General features: G+C 36.3%; 1 protein-coding gene and 1 pseudogene across 4 annotated transcripts in view; both read left to right on the forward strand.

The window, feature by feature from the left end:
* Positions 1 to 17,386, forward strand: part of CHN1 (chimerin 1) — a 279,856-nt gene that overhangs the window by 157,753 nt on the left and 104,717 nt on the right. The gene's annotated exons all lie outside the window — the stretch shown is intronic.
* LOC141510200 (large ribosomal subunit protein eL38 pseudogene) lies at positions 715 to 5,135 on the forward strand (annotated as a pseudogene).

Here is a 17,386-nt window from a genome sequence, read left to right on the forward strand (position 1 = left end):
TACACCCTGCTGTATTTCCCTTAATATGATCTTCTGTATAAATAGGTCTGTTCTTTTTCAAGATGTTACAGTTTTTTTTAAAGCACATGACTACAGTCAGCCTGTTGGAGGCTAATTGAACTATATTTAGCATCAGTTGGAAATAAAGAAACCTAGTTCTTTGCAGACCAAGAGCCTCCTTGGGTCTCAGTTTCCTTATCTGTAAGATGGGAACTGTGAGTTAGATGGTCTTTGAGATTTGTTTCAGGTCTAGACCTATGCTCCTAAGATTAAATTTTTTCCAATTTAATTTTTTTTTTAGATTTTTCAAGGCAATGGGGTTAAGTGGCTTGCCCAAGGCCACACATCTTGGTAATTATTAAGTGTCTGAGGTCGGATTTGAACCCAGGTACTCCTGACTCCAAGGCCAGTGCTCTATTCACTGCGCCACCTAGCTGCCCCAATTTAAAAATTTTTGAAGAAAAATTTAGAGTTCTTAAGATGTGATTAGTATTTCTGTAATTCTGGTGTATTCCATGCTAAGTAAACAGTTAAAAGTTTGAATCCTTCCATTTAGATTGTTTGTACTCCTTTTCTCCAATATCCATAGTCTTATAGTCTAAAGTACTTAGCTATGGGGTGGTCATGTATATTTTTTTAACATACTTTAGCTCAGAGTACTATAATGATTGTGGACTCTGCCTTTGAAAAAAACATTATAAAAACATAACATAAATGGCCATCTTGCTCCAAGGTGTTCTTAAGATCCTGGATCATAAGTTTGGTTCAAGGGGCCCAGCTAAAAAAATAAAATGTCGATTTTCTAATTAAAATTTCAGATCTGGGGGTGGCTATGAGGTGCAGTGAATAGTGCCCCAGCCCTGGAGTCAGGAGTACCTGAGTTCAAATTTGGCCTCAGACACTTAATAATTACCTAGCTGTGTGGCCTTGGGCAAGTCACTTAACCCCATTGCCTAGCAAAAACTAAAAAGAAAAAATTCAGATCTGAATATTATAAATTATTCTTACCCTGAATATAATTTTGTGTCTACATTATTCCCAAAGTCAATTTAAAATATAATCTATGGGCACTTGTAGTTATTTGATGCCATGATGTGTTGTTGTTGTTGTTGTTGTTTAAACATATTTTTTGTTGTTTTCTTAGTTATATGATTTCTTGCTTCCTTCTTATGGTATATGATTATTTTTCACTCTTTTGAATGAAAGACCATTAATAGGACTTTTCAAAAAGTTATGTGTATACACTGACTGATAATCTTTCATGTAATTATACTAGTATTTAAAAAAATCACATATTTCAATAACTCATATATTCATGACTTCACTGTGTGGGTAGTTCTTGAACCATATCCTCACTAGCTGTGTAACTCTGGTGAACCTTTTAACTTTGTTTGCCTCAGTTTCCCCATGGGTTGCTGAAGGAAATGACAAACCACTCCAATGTTTCTGCAAAGGAAACCTCAAATGGGATTGTGAAGAGTCAGACACGACAGAAAAACAACTCAGCAACAAGAAAGTTTAAGTTTATAAAGTTGTTGGAGGTGGGCGTGTACATCTCTAACTTGTAGATTATATTGTTTTTAAAGCTCAAAATTGATCCTATCTATCTTACCATCCATTCTGCATTCTCCTTTCCAACAGAACTTACATTGAAGCAAATCAGTCATTCAATTAAATACAGATTTATTAAGTACCTACTATGTGTTAAGCTGTGTGATCCTTGGGTAGGTTTGGAACTCATCTGTAATATGACAGTATTAATAGATTTTTCTCTATCTGAAAGCAAAAGACTGACCCAGATAGTTTTTCAAGGTCCTTCCCAGATCCAGAATCTAATTCTGCACTTGGATTGGTGGTAAACATTTCTGTATTTTCTTGTATTAAAAGTGACTTGGGGCAGCTAGGTGGCGAAGTGGATAGACCACTGGCCCTGGAGCCAGGAGTACCTGAGTTCAAATTTGGTCTCATACACTTAATAATTACCTTACCGTGTGGCCTTGGGCAAGCCACTTAACCCAATTTGCCTTGCAAAAACCTTAAAAAAGCTTTTCCAGCTTCCTTGGCTCCTTGTGAGAATCCCTCCCGAGGCTCTATCTCTTGGGCCACCCACTGCCGCCACTATGCCCCCCCAAAATTGAGGAAATAAAAGACTTCCTGCTCACAGCCAGATGAAAAGATGCTAAATCTGTCAAGATCAAGTAAAACAAGGACAATGTGAAGTTTAAGGTCTGATGCAGCAGGTCCCTGTACACATTGGTCATCACAGACAAAGAGAAGGCAGAGAAACTTAAACAGTCCCTGCCTCTTGGTTTGGCTATGAAGAAGCTGAAGTGAAAGAACCAACTCACTTAATGTTCCATCATCTTCATTAAAATACAGGAAAAAAATTGAAAAAAAAAAACCCTTTAAAAAAAGTGACTTGGCTGCCTTGGGTCAGTATATTGATTGATTTTCTCTGAAAGTTTCAGAGAAAAAAACAGATTGGATCATTTGGCCTTCTTGCCTGTAAGAGAAATCAGACCAAGAGGGATGGGAAAGTTTTAAGAATGAAATTCTGAAGATGCAAAGAAATAGTTCTGGAGAGTTAAACTTAAAGGAAAATATCCAACCTGTACATCAGGTTATTAATCAGTAAACTTTTTAATTTAAAAAGGTATGTTCAGAAGGTGGAAGCAAGGATGGGGTAATGAATCATTAATAAAAAGATGTGGCATGGTCCTATAAGAAGAATATTAGAATTCCTGAAACCTAAAATGAGCTGATTCTGATGAGAAAAGCTCAAAAAGTTTTTAAAATTACATAAAGAGAAATAGGTGGAACAAAGAAGGGACAAGATCATAGAGCTGGTGATGGAAGGAACTTTTGAGGTCATCTTATTTTTACAGGTGAGGAAACCGAGGCCCAGAAAGGTTGAATGCCTTGCTGAAAGGCACACAGTGAGTGGCATAATCAGGATTTGAACTCAGGTCTTCTTACTCCAGTTTGAGCATTTTTTTATTATTCTATAATATGCCCCACTTATGAATGAGATGTTGATGATGATGAACAACAAAGAGAAGTCAGAACTTTCAACTCATAGTTTATTTATGATGAATTCTCTCAGCTCTGGTCATTCTCTTTGGTTGTTCCTCATACCTAGAACACTCGCCCTTTTTCCTCTTCAACTACTGACTTCCCTAGCTTCCTTTTAATTTCAACTAAAACTCCACCTCCTGCAGGAAGACTTCCCCAAACCCTTCTTATTTCCATTGACTTTCCTCCCTTAATCATCTCCTATGTTTCCTGTATATACCTTGCTTTGTATCTATTTGTTTATATCTTGCTCCCCATTAGAGTGTAAGCCTCTTGAAGGCAGTGACTGTTTTGCCTCTTTTTTGTATCCCCCAGATTTAGCACATGGTTGATGCTTAATAAATGTTTATTGATTGATTGATTCACAAGGAGAATGAAGGAGAATGATCCCTGGCCTGGAAGGAGCAGGAAAAAAATGTCCAATGTATGGTTGATACTCAAGCTAATAATAGAACCCTTAATGAGTTCAAGTCCATTGTCCCAGGTCAATCAGTAGTTTGTAATATGACAGCCAGAAAAACTAATACAATTTGGGGCTTCATGAGAGAGACTCAGGGGACTCAGGGAAAGCATAGCTCCATTGTCTTGTAGGCAGACCCACTTACTCTGAGCGCCATATTTTGGGAAGGATAATGACAGATTGGAAAGCATCCAAAGGATTATTCATGCTGTGTGAAAATGGGTTTAGAGGTCTAGACCTAATAAAGAGAAGACTTAGTGGGTGGGTGAGGGAGGCTTATATAGCTCCCTTGGAAGGATTAGTCTTGTTCTGCAGGGTCTCAGAGTGCAGAATTAGGAGCAATGGGTAAAAAGCAAATTTAGGCTTGATCTAAGGAAAGAGTCTCTAATGATAGGAACTTTGCAAAAATAGAATGGGTGAGGTATTTACCATAGGTCTTCAAGCACTTGTCAACTAATTTTTAGGGATATGGACTAAACTAAATACCTCTGAGGTCCTTCCAATTCTGAATTCTGTGTTTTCATATCTGAGGACTTTAGGAAACAGTATTGTACTGTGGGTGCCCCATAGAGATACTGTAGTATAGAGAATGGAGACAGAGTGCTACACTTGGAGGTAGTGTGCCTGGCTTCATACCAGCTATGTGACCTTGGACAAACCGCTTATCCCCCTTATGCCTCACAGGGATCCTTAGGACTTATCTTCTACAGCATGAGTAGTTTTGATCTTCTAGATTGAGGGAGCCTCTCTAAACTGGAGAAAAAAAAACCCAAACCTATAAATTCTTCATGTAATCTGGTGTCCAGAAATAATTATGGGATTTTTATAAAGGAGACTTTTCCCTTGACCTCTTTTCACTAAAATTGTCCTTGCCTGACTTGATGTTATCTCTCTAGGGAAGTGATAGGACCCATAGAAATGCTCCTCTCTCTCCCCTCTGCTAACTCCACATTAGAAAGTAACAGCAGAAGATGAAAATGCAAAGAGTACAATAAACCTGCATCAGACCTCATCAAATCTTCACATTTCTGTTTTTCCAAACTTATAATGCAGTCTACATTCTATAAATAATTGGTTAGGGAAGAGGGGAGGGGGGTGGAGCTGGACATCACCAAATGTCCCTAAGTAATCTGCTCTTACAAATAAGTTCCACAATGAGGAACCTCAATAAGGTTATTAGCCATAAATAGGAATGTCTTGCTATCTTTTCTTTCCCTCATTCACTTTTCTTACTTAACTTCTTCCAGACAAAGCCTCTTAAGATCTACTTAATTAAAAATAGAATTTATTTAGCATTGGTATCCAACAGGATAGGGATACAATGACCTTTCTAACAACTTGAAACACTGTCATGAGAGTGATATCTGAAAATGCCCTTTGTTAAATAATATGGTCTAATAATGATCTCTGTTGATCCTAATGACTAGTATCTCCTCTCCCAGCTCAGAGAGGGAATAATGTTTGAAGCTTAATTATGTAATTAAAAAATTAGACGTCTTGAATATGAAGGGACTTTAGTAGAGGAAGTGACTTTAGAGAATATGAAATGGTTCCCACTCATTTTTTTTTTAGGTTTTTGCAAGGCAAATGGGGTTAAGTGGCTTGCCCAAGGCCACACAGCTAGGTAATTATTAAGTGTCTGAGGCCGGATTTGAACCCAGGTACTACTGACTCCAGGGCCGGTGCTCTATCCACTGTGCCACCTAGCCGCCCCTGTTCCCACTCATTTTACAGATGAGATTGATAAATGAATTTCTCAAGGTTGTCACACAGCTAATAAGTATCAGAGACAGGATTTGAACCCAAGTCTTTCTGATTCATAGTCCAGTGTCCTTTCCAGTAAGCCATTTATTGGTGTAACAAATACTTATCTTGAAGTCTAATGCTCAAGTGTGATTGTGTTAATCCCTTACTCCAATATCATCAATGGCTCCTCAGTATAGAAACTCTTGAGGGCATCTTTCAAGACCTTCCATAAGTTGTCTCCATCTCATCTTTCCAGGCTTATTGCTTACTAATCACCTTAGTATACATAATGCCCCCACCCCAACATCTCTGCCTCTGAAATTTTCTTTATATAAACTAAACTCAAATACTACCTCCCTCTTGACACTTCCCTAATTCTCTTCCTGTCTCAGCCTCTGATTCTGCAATTACTATTGGCTGTTCTGGCATGTCTCAGTTTAACCTTTTCCATATATTTATTCAATATTAATTTAAATTTTAGTAATTTATTTTTCTTCTTATTTCCTTTCCTGGTGGTAGGTGGATAGAGTGCTGGGTCTAGAGACAGGAAGACTCATCTTTCTGAGTTCAAATTTGATCTTAGACACCTGTTTACCTTAGTTTCTTCATCTATAAAAAATGAGCTGGAGAAGGAATTGGCAAAACACTCTAGGATTTTTGCCAAACAAAATGAGGTTGCAAAGAGTTGTACACAATTGAAAAATAACTGAACATGGGGCGGCTAGGTGGAGCAGTGGATAGAGCACCGGCCCTGGAGTCAGGAGTACCTGAGTTCAAATCCGGCCTCAGACACTTAATAATTACCTAGCTGTGTGGCTTTGGGCAAGTCACTTAACACCATTTGCCTTGCAAAAAAAAACTTAAAAAAAAGAAAAGAAAAAAAAGAAAGAAAAATAACTGAACATCAACAGCATCCCTCTTCCTCCTGCCCTGCTAGATTATAAGATCCTTGAGGGCAAAGCTTATTCTTTTTTTTTTTACTCTTTTGAATCTCCAGTATTTAGCTTATACTAGACACTGAATATGTGTCTGCAGAAGTCAAGAGCTGTTGTTCAGTCAAGCAACCTAGTTTCTAATTCTGCTATGAAGTTCCTAACCCTAGGATTTTTAAGTCCTACTTTCCAGTTACCTCTCAAAGTTAGGTAATCTGTAAATGTTTTGTAGTGTAAAAACAAAATATATTAATGAAACAATTTTGGGAAAAGCAGGGAATAGCCCACCTATTATCTGTAAATTCACTGCAGCTGGGTCAGACAAATGGGAGAACTTGTCAAAGGAAAATAAACTGTCAATTCCTCCCAGGATTTTCAGGGGAGGGAGTCAGTGGCAGTGCAAATTTTAAAAATAGGGAGAAAGAAAAAAATGAGGTGATTTATATGCCCGAAACAACATAGCACCCCTAGGGAGGTAACTCTAGTTACCTGTAACCTAAACCCTGAGTAGCTTGTTTTCTTTATTTATTTTATTTGTTTTGCTTCACTGTAGCCCTGACCTCTGTCGGTAAAAAGGTTATTCTCTGACCCTGATGTGTCTCTAGTGATTGATCAGAAATAGGCACAAGGGATTACATTTCCTGGACAGTGAAGGTCCAGACAGAAGCCAGAGGTTGTCTGTGTTTTGAAGATCCACGACCTTCCCCAGGGCAGTCGTGGAATGATCCTACCCAGCTCTGATGTTCTTGGTTGCTGTGAATAGTTTGGGGTTTATGGTAGTGAAAATCAAATAATCTTTTAACTGGAAGCTCAGATGTGTCAGAGCTGGTAATGAAGAGGGAGCAGGATGGTCTTGGGAAAATGGAGATAATGGAGCCTCTCTTACGATGACTAGTTGAACCTCTTACCATGGAATTTTTAGGAACTATTCAAGTTGTTTTCTCAGCTTTAAATTTTTAACCAAAAACCATCGAGAAGTTAGTCATAGAATCCTAGTGCCCTAGACCATTTTGTGGGGGGAGGGGATTACGAGCTGCTAAACTCCCTTCTCTTTTCTTAAATGACTTACCGTTGCCAGTCTAGACTGGCCCAAAGCCCGGTTTTTATGAGTTATTGCTTTTTATTTGTCTTGGAATCGCATTTGAATGGTTTCTCTTTCCATGTGGTGACCATAATATGTTTACTGCAAGGCACACTGTACTAGGTCCCTAATGCAATCATTATTTATGAGATTCTAGCATTCATTTATGAAGTTTGATTGGAAAGGCAACCCTCAAACCATGCTGCAGGAAATATATGTGCTTTGTATAAACTGTAAATGGCATCCTATTCATATGAAAAAAATTAATTTGCATTTCAGAAATGATTAGAGATTAACTGGGTCACAGTCAGATGCTATCTTCCTTTGGGGTTTATTGGTCCAACATTTAAAGTTATTGCATGTATAGGAACTGCCTCCAAGCTGGTAATGATATACAAAATGAATTTGGATATCCTATCAAATTTTGCCAAGTTAAATAATTTATTGGCTTCCCCCCCTCCCTCCTTTATTCCCCCCTCCATAGGCACTCTTCTGGAAATTTAAGAATGTACACAAAAGTTGACTTGTTGTTATACTAGTCCTTTATACAGATAAGCTTTACTTATTACAGACAAGTTCCATAACATTCCAGTTTCTTTTTTTGGCCTTTGGACTTATGACTGTGACTCCCCAGAGTACAAAAATCCCATAAAGACTCATGAAATTTGAAATGGACAGGTAATGGGGCCCCATTGAAAACTGCCAGACCGACTGGAATGCTTTTGGTGCCATCATAAAATGATGGAGGTGCTTTTCCTCCAGACTTTTAAGATGGCATCAGAAAGCCTGGTCTGTTCATCAGTTTAGCCTCCCCCGAGACATCTATTTCTAAATGATTTGCTTATTTTTAAAAGCTCAATGCACTGCTGCTCTGCAGTGCCTAGAAATCAACTGAATGTTCAAGTTGTGGCATAGTATATTGGTGGCTTTTCAGAGCTCAAGAGAATAACTTAATACAGATTGCTGGGTTTTGTAGGTAACTGAAGATTTTCTCACTTTAAACAATCAAAACTTTGTTTTTGTTTAAACCATTTTATGGTTAGTCAGTATGGTAGGCAGATATGGAATCTGGGGCTCAAATCCATTGCATTTAAGGTACTTAACATCTCAGCTTCAGTGACCTTGTCTGAAAAATGGATAGAATAATAGCATCTACCTTACAGAGTTGGGAGAAAATGAGATAATGTATGTTGGAGTTTTGCAAAAATTTAACACAAAATATTAGCTTTTATTATTATTGCTATAATCCCATCAGTAGGTCTAGTACAAACCATATCTATACATTCCTCATTATGAAAGAAATAATCAGTACTCTGTTACTCTGTATTTTTGAAATAAGCCTGGTCAGGTACAGGTTTATTAATTAAATTATTGGAATTCTAACCCTTTCTGCTTAGAGAGAGAGAACTCTAAAGATACATGAATTCATTATTCGAAAAAAAAGTCTGTCTTTCCTAAGTCATTTTCTAATTACAGTTTATCAGGTTCAAGAACAAAGACAAAATTCTATAATAAAGATTAACACAAGGACAAAGTTTAGGTAGCAGTTTTGATTCATCAAACAAAACAATAGTAACTTGGAAAATCCATTCCACTCTTGAACATTACTTGCAAGGATTCTCTTCAAGCTGGTCAAATGATATGGATATAGACTGAGAGCATGAAAATAATATGGAGATAAGAGGCACACAGTTTGCTAGTTATTAATGAGCCTTCAAATGTCTTTTGTTTTTATTTTTTGACAATAATACATCATTATGTGTTATTAGTCATAATCTTCTTGTTTCTTATCTTCTTGTTCATATATTGACTACCTCAGTAGCATATCACTTCTAGTGCAGATTTCTTACTTCTACAATTGGTTTAATTTAACCATTCATAGGGAATGAAATATTGTTCAATTCTGACTAATGAAGAACATGGTATGGTGGAAGGAATGCTGGAAATGAAGTGTGGGTTTGCATCTTAGCACTGTGCTTTAGTATTGAATCTGGCCAAATCTCAATCTCTCTCTCTCTCTCTCTCTCTCTCTCTCTCTCTCTCTCTCTCACACACACACACACACACACACACACACACAGACACACGATTATTAGAACAGATGACCTCTAAGATTCCTTCCAGTTCTACACATTTGATGCTAGAATCCAAAGAGTATAATTTGTTATAGAAATGCTGACAGATTTGTTACTTTTTTGATTTGTTTGTTCAAATTCTAGCTCTTGAAATGCTTTGGCTTAACTGAATCTCATGCAAAGCTTTCCAAAAACATATTTTTTTCCTGCATTGCTTCTTACTACTTTTTATTTTGTTTTGGATCCCTTGATTCTCCTCAAAGCCTTTCACTATTTTCTCCTGTAAGATTTTGTAACTAGCTTTGTTCTTGATTCTTATGCCTCTCTACTTGACAAGTAGACCTGTTGTCTGCAGGTAAAGGTGATTGATCTTTTTGCCTCTTTGCTATGGTAATGAATTTCTATCAGTTAAACTTCTATAAGAAGAAATACTATTCTTTGTTGATATCTTGCCCTAGTTCCAGAGTATAGTAAACATAATTTAATCTTTTCTTCATTGCTCAGTTACTATAAGGATGGTTAATTATTTAACTCTGTATTGTAATAAGATCAGCATAGATCTCTTTGTCCCTGTACCAAATGGGCCCATAATATTATGATTTTTAAATTCTTTAGGCCACTTTTTGCAATTTTTTGTTTTACCTTCTTGCTTGATGTCAGACTGTCAACTGTCATTCTCAGTTAATGGCAACGGGTACTGGTAGCACTGTAGTGTCCAACTCAAATAGAAATGAGCCTATTAACCAAGCGTAAAGATCTCCATGGCCACTGATTGACTTAGATAATCACAAATTAACATTATATTTTATTTTATTTATTAACTACTTTCCAATTATATTTTAATCTGGTTCTGGTCATACTCAGGAATAGGGCTTATATTTGTGGGCTTATATTTGCTACCTCTGCTGCAGGGATTTCTTTTTCACCTTTTAATTGACTGCTTCTAATTTTCTATGGACTTGGAATTTATAAAATGAATTTATAATGATGGATATCATTTGTATAGCACTTTAAGATTTGGTAAGCATTTTCTATAAATTATCTAAATTGATCTTGCATTCATCCTGTGAGTACATTATCCCCATTTATCAGTCATCCCCATTTTACAGATGAATAAACTGAATTAGAACACCCCCAGTTCGGTAGTCTTAATTTTCAAGCTTATTAGAACTCTATACAAAATAGGGTCTGAGGGTCTTTCCTGTGAGGAAATGATTTGAGTTTTAGATCAACTCTGTGCCATACATTTTTAGGAAAAATGTGGAATAGTAGAAAGATCTAACCTTAGGCCTAAGAGACATCCATTTCTGCTATTTATTAGTAATATAATCCTGGGCAAATCACTTACTGTCTCTAATCCTTAATTTTCTCATCTGTGCTATTGTTTTGTCATTTCAGTCATATCCAACTCTTTGTGACCTCATTTGGGGTTTTCTTGGCCAAGATACTGGGAGTAGTTTGCCACTTCTTTCTTCATTCATTTTACTGTTGTGGAAACTAAGGCACACTGAGGTAATGATTTGTCTAGGGTCCCACAAGTAATAAGTGTCTGAGGCTACATTTGAATTCAGATCTTCCAGGTTTTGGGTACTATATCCTCTGTACCACCTAGTTGCTTCTTTCCTCAGCTGCAAAATAGGAATAATGATACTTCAGAAACTCTCATGATTTTGCCATGATCAAGATACACACACACACACACACACACACACACACACACACACACACACACACACACACACCACACAGACACGTATGCATCTCTGTAAACCTTAATTTGTTATTTATTTAATCACATCTGCTTCTTCATGACTCCATAGACCAGTCCATGGGGTTTTCTTGGCAAAGATACTGGAGTGACTGCCCATTTTCTTCTCCAGTTTTAGACGGGTTAAGTGACTTGACCAGGATCACACAGCTTATAACATGTCTTAGGTTAAATTTAAACTTTGGTCTTTCTAACTCCAGGCACATTGCTCTGTCCACCTCACCATCTAGCTGCCCCTTGTAAACCTAAAAGCACTTGATAAATACCAATTATTACTTGTATTTTGGTTGCTTAGAGATTGTTTCCTATTTCCTCTTCCCCTCTTATTTCCCTATTCTTTTTTTTTTTTTGCAAGGCAAATGGGTTTAAGTGGCTTGCCCAAGGCCACACAGCTAGGTAATTCTTAAATGCCTGAGGCTGGATTTGAACTCAGGTACTCCTGACTCCAGGGCTGGTGCTCTATCCACTGTGCCACCTAGCCACTCCATTTGTTTCCCTATTCTTGACCATGTTCTTAATAAGGTTTCCAGATAGAAAAAGCATTACTATAACAACATTTTCCACTTTAGAGATTAATCAGTGCCAGGGTATGTCAAATATAATGGAATACTCATTTTTTCCATAAAACCCCAGAAAATGCTTTTCTTATTTCTACATAATTTTTAAAAACTTCACTTCTTCCCATTCTCTGATCTTTCCCTATTTCCTCTGTACATTGATTTTGCCAAATGTAGTCTGTCTTCAGATGGATACTTAACCCTAATGCCTCCCCTTTCCTCTTGGTCTCCTTTCCACTTTGAATTTCTTGGAGGCTCTAGTCTAGCCTCCCTCGTTGCCTTTTCCTCCCAGTTTTATCTTTATCTGCCTCTTCCTGCAGACCTCAATCCGTAACAAATGTGAGTAGTAGTCTTGGTGTTCCAGCCTGCTAGGTATCAGTTGTCATCTGTAGTAAGAGGGTAGGAGCAACCTACACTGTTTAAGAAAAGGTTTTTCTTTCTGAATTTCCATTCAGAATTCTATTCTCAGTTAAATCACCAAGGCCTCTTTTCAATTTTTCATGACTTTGTTCTCTCTCTCTCTCTCTCTCTCTCTCTCTCTTTTCAAAGAAGTGAAATAGAAGTGAAGCACATCACTATCTTGCCTTGCTAATGTCCTGAATAGTTGTCAGCATGAAAAGAATGAATCCATTCTTTAGGACCCAATCCAAATGCCATCATTGTAATAAAGGTTTTCTGACTGAAAGTGATCACTGCTTCCATATCTCTCCTATAAAACTGGTTCTGGCTTTTTTTTTTTATGGTTCTTATCACATTCTGGAGTATTATCACATTCTTGAATATGCTGTATCTATTTGTGTACATGATTTATTTCACATACTAAATTATAAACCTTTTTGAGGGAAGGAACTATATTTTAATTATATATCTGTCCCCTGGAGTGCCTTATGCATATTAACTATTAGCTGGATAGGCTGAATATAAAACTAGAAAAATTTACTCTTAGCTGATTGTCATGTGGGAACAGGTCTGACAAGCTAATTCACACTGTAGTCATTAGGAAAAATGTTGATGATGGAAGGCCTCAAGGTGAGATGCTCTTCCAAGTTATAGTTTCCTACAGCTATCAGTATAGAACTTCAATGATCACTTTTTCTAAGAGTAATCAGGCCCTTGGAAAATTGCCTGCTGAAACTTCAATGACTGACCCATCAGCAAACCAATTTATAACTAGATAGATTGGTAACAAGTAGACTGATAACTCTATAAACCAGTTGGTGCTGATTCTCTTTCTCAGTGGGAAAATAAGGTAGGAGCAAAAACCTATTTGCTGACTATGGAAAAAAGAACCTGTATAGATGTCCGTCTAAGCCAAGTTGATGCTCCCATTGACTCAACTAGATACCCTTCCCTTAGTGCTAGAGTTCAAGATTTCTTCAGATTTACCCTTTTTTCTTTAGTTTTCTAAACTATAAAGAATTTTTAATGTTTGACTGCCAAATGTAAATATGTTCAAAAAAGATGTGCTTTTGTGTATTCAGATCTGACCCCCAATACCAAGAAGTGCCTTAATCTATTCAAACTTCAGTTTACTTACTAGTTATCTGTAAAATGGGAGCAATAATACCTGTTTATTATGAAATAGGGTAATAAAATCTACTTAAATGCCTACAATTTTTATAAACCAACTTCCATCTAACCACACCACCCCCATCTTATACTAGAGTGGCCAATTTTTTAAAATTGAAATGTGGTGGGTTAAGCAGACTCTGTTATCTCATGAGAGTATGTAATGTACTCTGTAGTATATGCCAGATACTTTTTGGCTCAAAGTAAATACATCTCCAATGATCAAATTTAGGAGGAAGAGATAAGCAGGAAGAAGAAAAGGATCTGACACTCTTTAAATTTAAAAGAGATGAATGTAAAATCCTGATTCCCAGTTTTTAAAAAATCAGTAGTATAAATACAGGCTGAGAGAGATGTGGCTAGATAGGAACTTGTGTAGAGAAAAAAATAGAGGTTTTGCTTGGTTTCAAATTAATGTTAGCTTATAGCTGATGTTTATATTGTGTCTTAATATTTAAGTTTATAAAATTTTGACAGACTTCTTCACTCTTAGAAAAACATAACACACTAAAATAAAATAGATGATTTTCCTATTTTGTGGACAAGGAAACTAAATTATAAAGATTAAATGATTTGTATTAATTGTCAGAGAAAGGATTCAAACACAGGTCTCTCCTAACTCCAAGTACTTCCACATCATACCAAAGTTCTTTTTAATATTTGGGTTTTCAATATAAGACATAACATAAAGACATACCAAAAAATTCTGAAGAAAAGAAAAAGGGGAAATGTTAATAACAATTGCTGTTGCTGTAGAGAGACCTCACTAATCTACTCAGAATTTAATAAAAATATATTCAGAAGATGGAAGCAAGGGTAAATAAAGGATAAATATAAAACCATGGAATGGCCCCACAAGACTGGTATCAGGAACATTAAAAGCTCATTGTAGGGGTGGCTAGGTGGCGCAGTGGATAGAGCACCAACCTTGGAGTCAGGAGTACCTGGGTTCAAATCCGGTCTCAGACACTTAATAATTACCTAGCCATGTGGCCTTGGGCAAGCCACTTAACCCCATTGCCTTGAAAAAATCTAAAAACCAACAACAACAACAAAGCTCATTGTGAATTAAGGTTGACAGGAAATACTAAGAACTACAATCAGGGAGAGGTTTAAAATATATTGGAAGAAAAGCGGAAAATCAAAGGACTACTACAACTGCTCAGAGTAATGGAATAATGATCACAGAAGATACATAGAACAAAGAATTATCCATCTCTTATTCTGCTTCTGTTTTCTTTGCCAATGAGAATAATATTTAGGAAGAACAAGGGGTTAATAGGGAGTTGAACCCTAAGAAATATAGGGGATAATAAGAGAACACCCAGACTTGTTTAATGAGTTAAATTCATCAAGTCAAGGGCAGTCTAAACCCTAATAATTGTGCTGGAAGCCTTGGAAAATTTGATAAATGAACCACTGTTTGTGATTTTTTAAAAAATTGCACATGTTTCAGAACAGGACAAAGACAAATGTTAGCGAGAGAGAGAGAGAGAGAGAGAGAGAGAGAGAGAGAGAGAGAGAGAGACAGACAGAGACAGAGACAGAGACAGAGACAGAGAGACAGAGAGATGGAGACAAGGAGAAGGGGGAGGGAGAATTGGTCTGTAAATTATAAATCCATGAGCTTAATTTGAAATCCAAAAAACTTCTATAAAATATTATAAAAAATAATTAGTAGAATTATTTCTTCTAATAGAAAAAGAAGAAGCACTAAACCCAAGTAGTCAGCCATCATGGCTTTATCAATAACAGGTCAAACAAGTCTAATGCTACTTTTCCATGACAGGGTAACTATACTGCTAGTCATTGACTCACATTTAGAAGGGACCTTAGTGGCCATCTAGCTCTTTCCCTTCATCTTACTGATGAAAAACTGAAGAATCCTAGTAAGAAGGTCACATAGCAAGTATCAAAGTCAAAGTTTGAACTCAGGCCTTCTATCTTCAAATCCAGTGCTCTTTCCACCATATTATGTTGCCTCTGTGAATAGGGGAATGTTATCAATATTAAATGCTTGATGGTACAAGATGATTTGGTTGAATGACTGGACCCAAAGAGTAGTTATTAATGGTTTGATGTTAACATGGTAAGTGATATATCAGGCTCTGTATTTGGCCTTACATTTTTATTAATATTTTAGATAAATGAATAAATGGCATATCAATGTCACAAAACTGACGCCCAAGATGGGGGAAACATGACTTGATAGCAATTGATTTTTAAAAAGTTGGGGGGCTGGGGTAGCTAGGTGGTGCAGTGGATAGAAAACTGGTCCTGGTGTCAGGAGGACCTGAGTTCAAATTCAACCTCAGACACTTAATAATTGCCTATCTGTGTGACCTTGGGAAATTCACTTAATCTTATAGCCTTAAATAAAAACTAAAAAAAAAATTAATTTAAAATTTGGGGATTTAAGTAGTGTGCCATAGTAACCTAAAAAATATAATCTTAGACTATTAAGAGAAGTGTAGTGTCAAGATTTAGAGTCCTATTGTATTCTGACCTGGTTAGACCATCTTTGAAGTAGTACAAGTAGTACACTTAATTCTGAGCATATATTTTAGCAAGTAACATTTAAACTGGGGAATATATATATATATATATATATATATATATATATATATATATATATGTATATATATATGATATCAACCAAGATGATGAAGACTCTTTCAGTCATGACATTTGAGGATTGGTTGAAGTTTTTGGTTGGTAAGTTTTAGTCTAGAGAAGAGTTTGAATGGGAATAAAGTCCTAATTTATTCAAATATTTGAAGGGCTGTCTCATGGGGAACCTGGCCTTTTCTGTTTGACCTCAAAAAAGTGGAATTAAGAATAATGAGCAGAAGCTGCAAAGAGGCAAATTCACCACTATCTTCCTAATAATTATAACTATTTGGAAGTGTAATGGGCAGTTTACAAAAGAATGGTTTCCTGTTGAAATTTGTATTCCAAGAATTCAAAATATTTTTACAAATATTATTCTTTTTTTGTCCTTAGCACCCTATACAGTCAATTGGGGCATTCCTCATTTCAAAGTTGATTTATTGTCAACACAGAGTTGATGAAGCTGTCAGTCATTTACATTTCATTTCTAATGTATACATACTGACAAATCAAAGACAATAAAATATCACCCATTTCATAAAATTATCTGGAAGGTACCAGGATGTTCCAGTCCCCTCTAGAGTATTGTCGTCATGTACCAATAGAAACAAATTCATATAGAGCTCAGTAATCCCTTGTGCTGGTATCTTAGTTTACCACCCCAGTCTCTTTCATTCAGAAGGGATTAATATTGAAAATCATTAGGTGAAACCAGATGGAGGTAGGAGGGCTAAAGATAAATACAAATTCCACAGCTCAAAAGAAACAGCCTAACAGAGGACCAAATTATAATTTACTAAGCCATCTACAATTTGGGAGGATATTCTGTAAGCAAGCCAATTACACAAAGCAAAATGGCCATAAAACAGCTTGTTTTAATGAAAAAAGAAATATAATAAGAATTCTTTTGAAGCCTTCAGATCCCATGGCATAGTCTTCCGTTAGACCCTGAGTGGTGGCAAATATTCATCTTATGAGAATGAACTGGATTTTTGGAAATAGTCAAAACAATTTTAGCATCAAGTTCAGTGAATAAAATAGGTCATGTTGGGAAAGACTGTTTTTGGTCCAAAACAAAAGCTGTTGGGAGAACAAGGGATGCTAAAACTGAGTTGAAAGGTAACAGAAGAGAAAGAACATGAAATCTGGAGTCTTGGAACCCAAGTTTGAATCCTGGCTCTGCCATTTATAACTTGTGCATCATTTATCTTCTACAGGTCTCTATACATTTGCAAAATGAGAACCCTTTCAGAGCCAACTCTTTGATCTTTTAATAAATTTTGAAAGATGAATTCCTAAAATATTAATGGTTACAATGGGCTAAATATATGTTCTCTTCCAGTGACACTAATTTGAATGAGAAGACTAGAATGTTTGTATTAAATTAAATACAAATAAGTTTTTTTTATTTTATGGTGAGATTGTATTTCTGCCTCAAAGTTTAGCTAGTCCATCAATTCTAACAAATCTTTCAATGAGATTTCACTTTCAGTTATTTTTTGGTTCCCATGATTTT

This window comes from Macrotis lagotis, chromosome 1 (assembly GCF_037893015.1).
Source record: "Macrotis lagotis isolate mMagLag1 chromosome 1, bilby.v1.9.chrom.fasta, whole genome shotgun sequence".
Classification (NCBI taxonomy): Eukaryota; Metazoa; Chordata; class Mammalia; order Peramelemorphia; family Peramelidae; genus Macrotis; species Macrotis lagotis.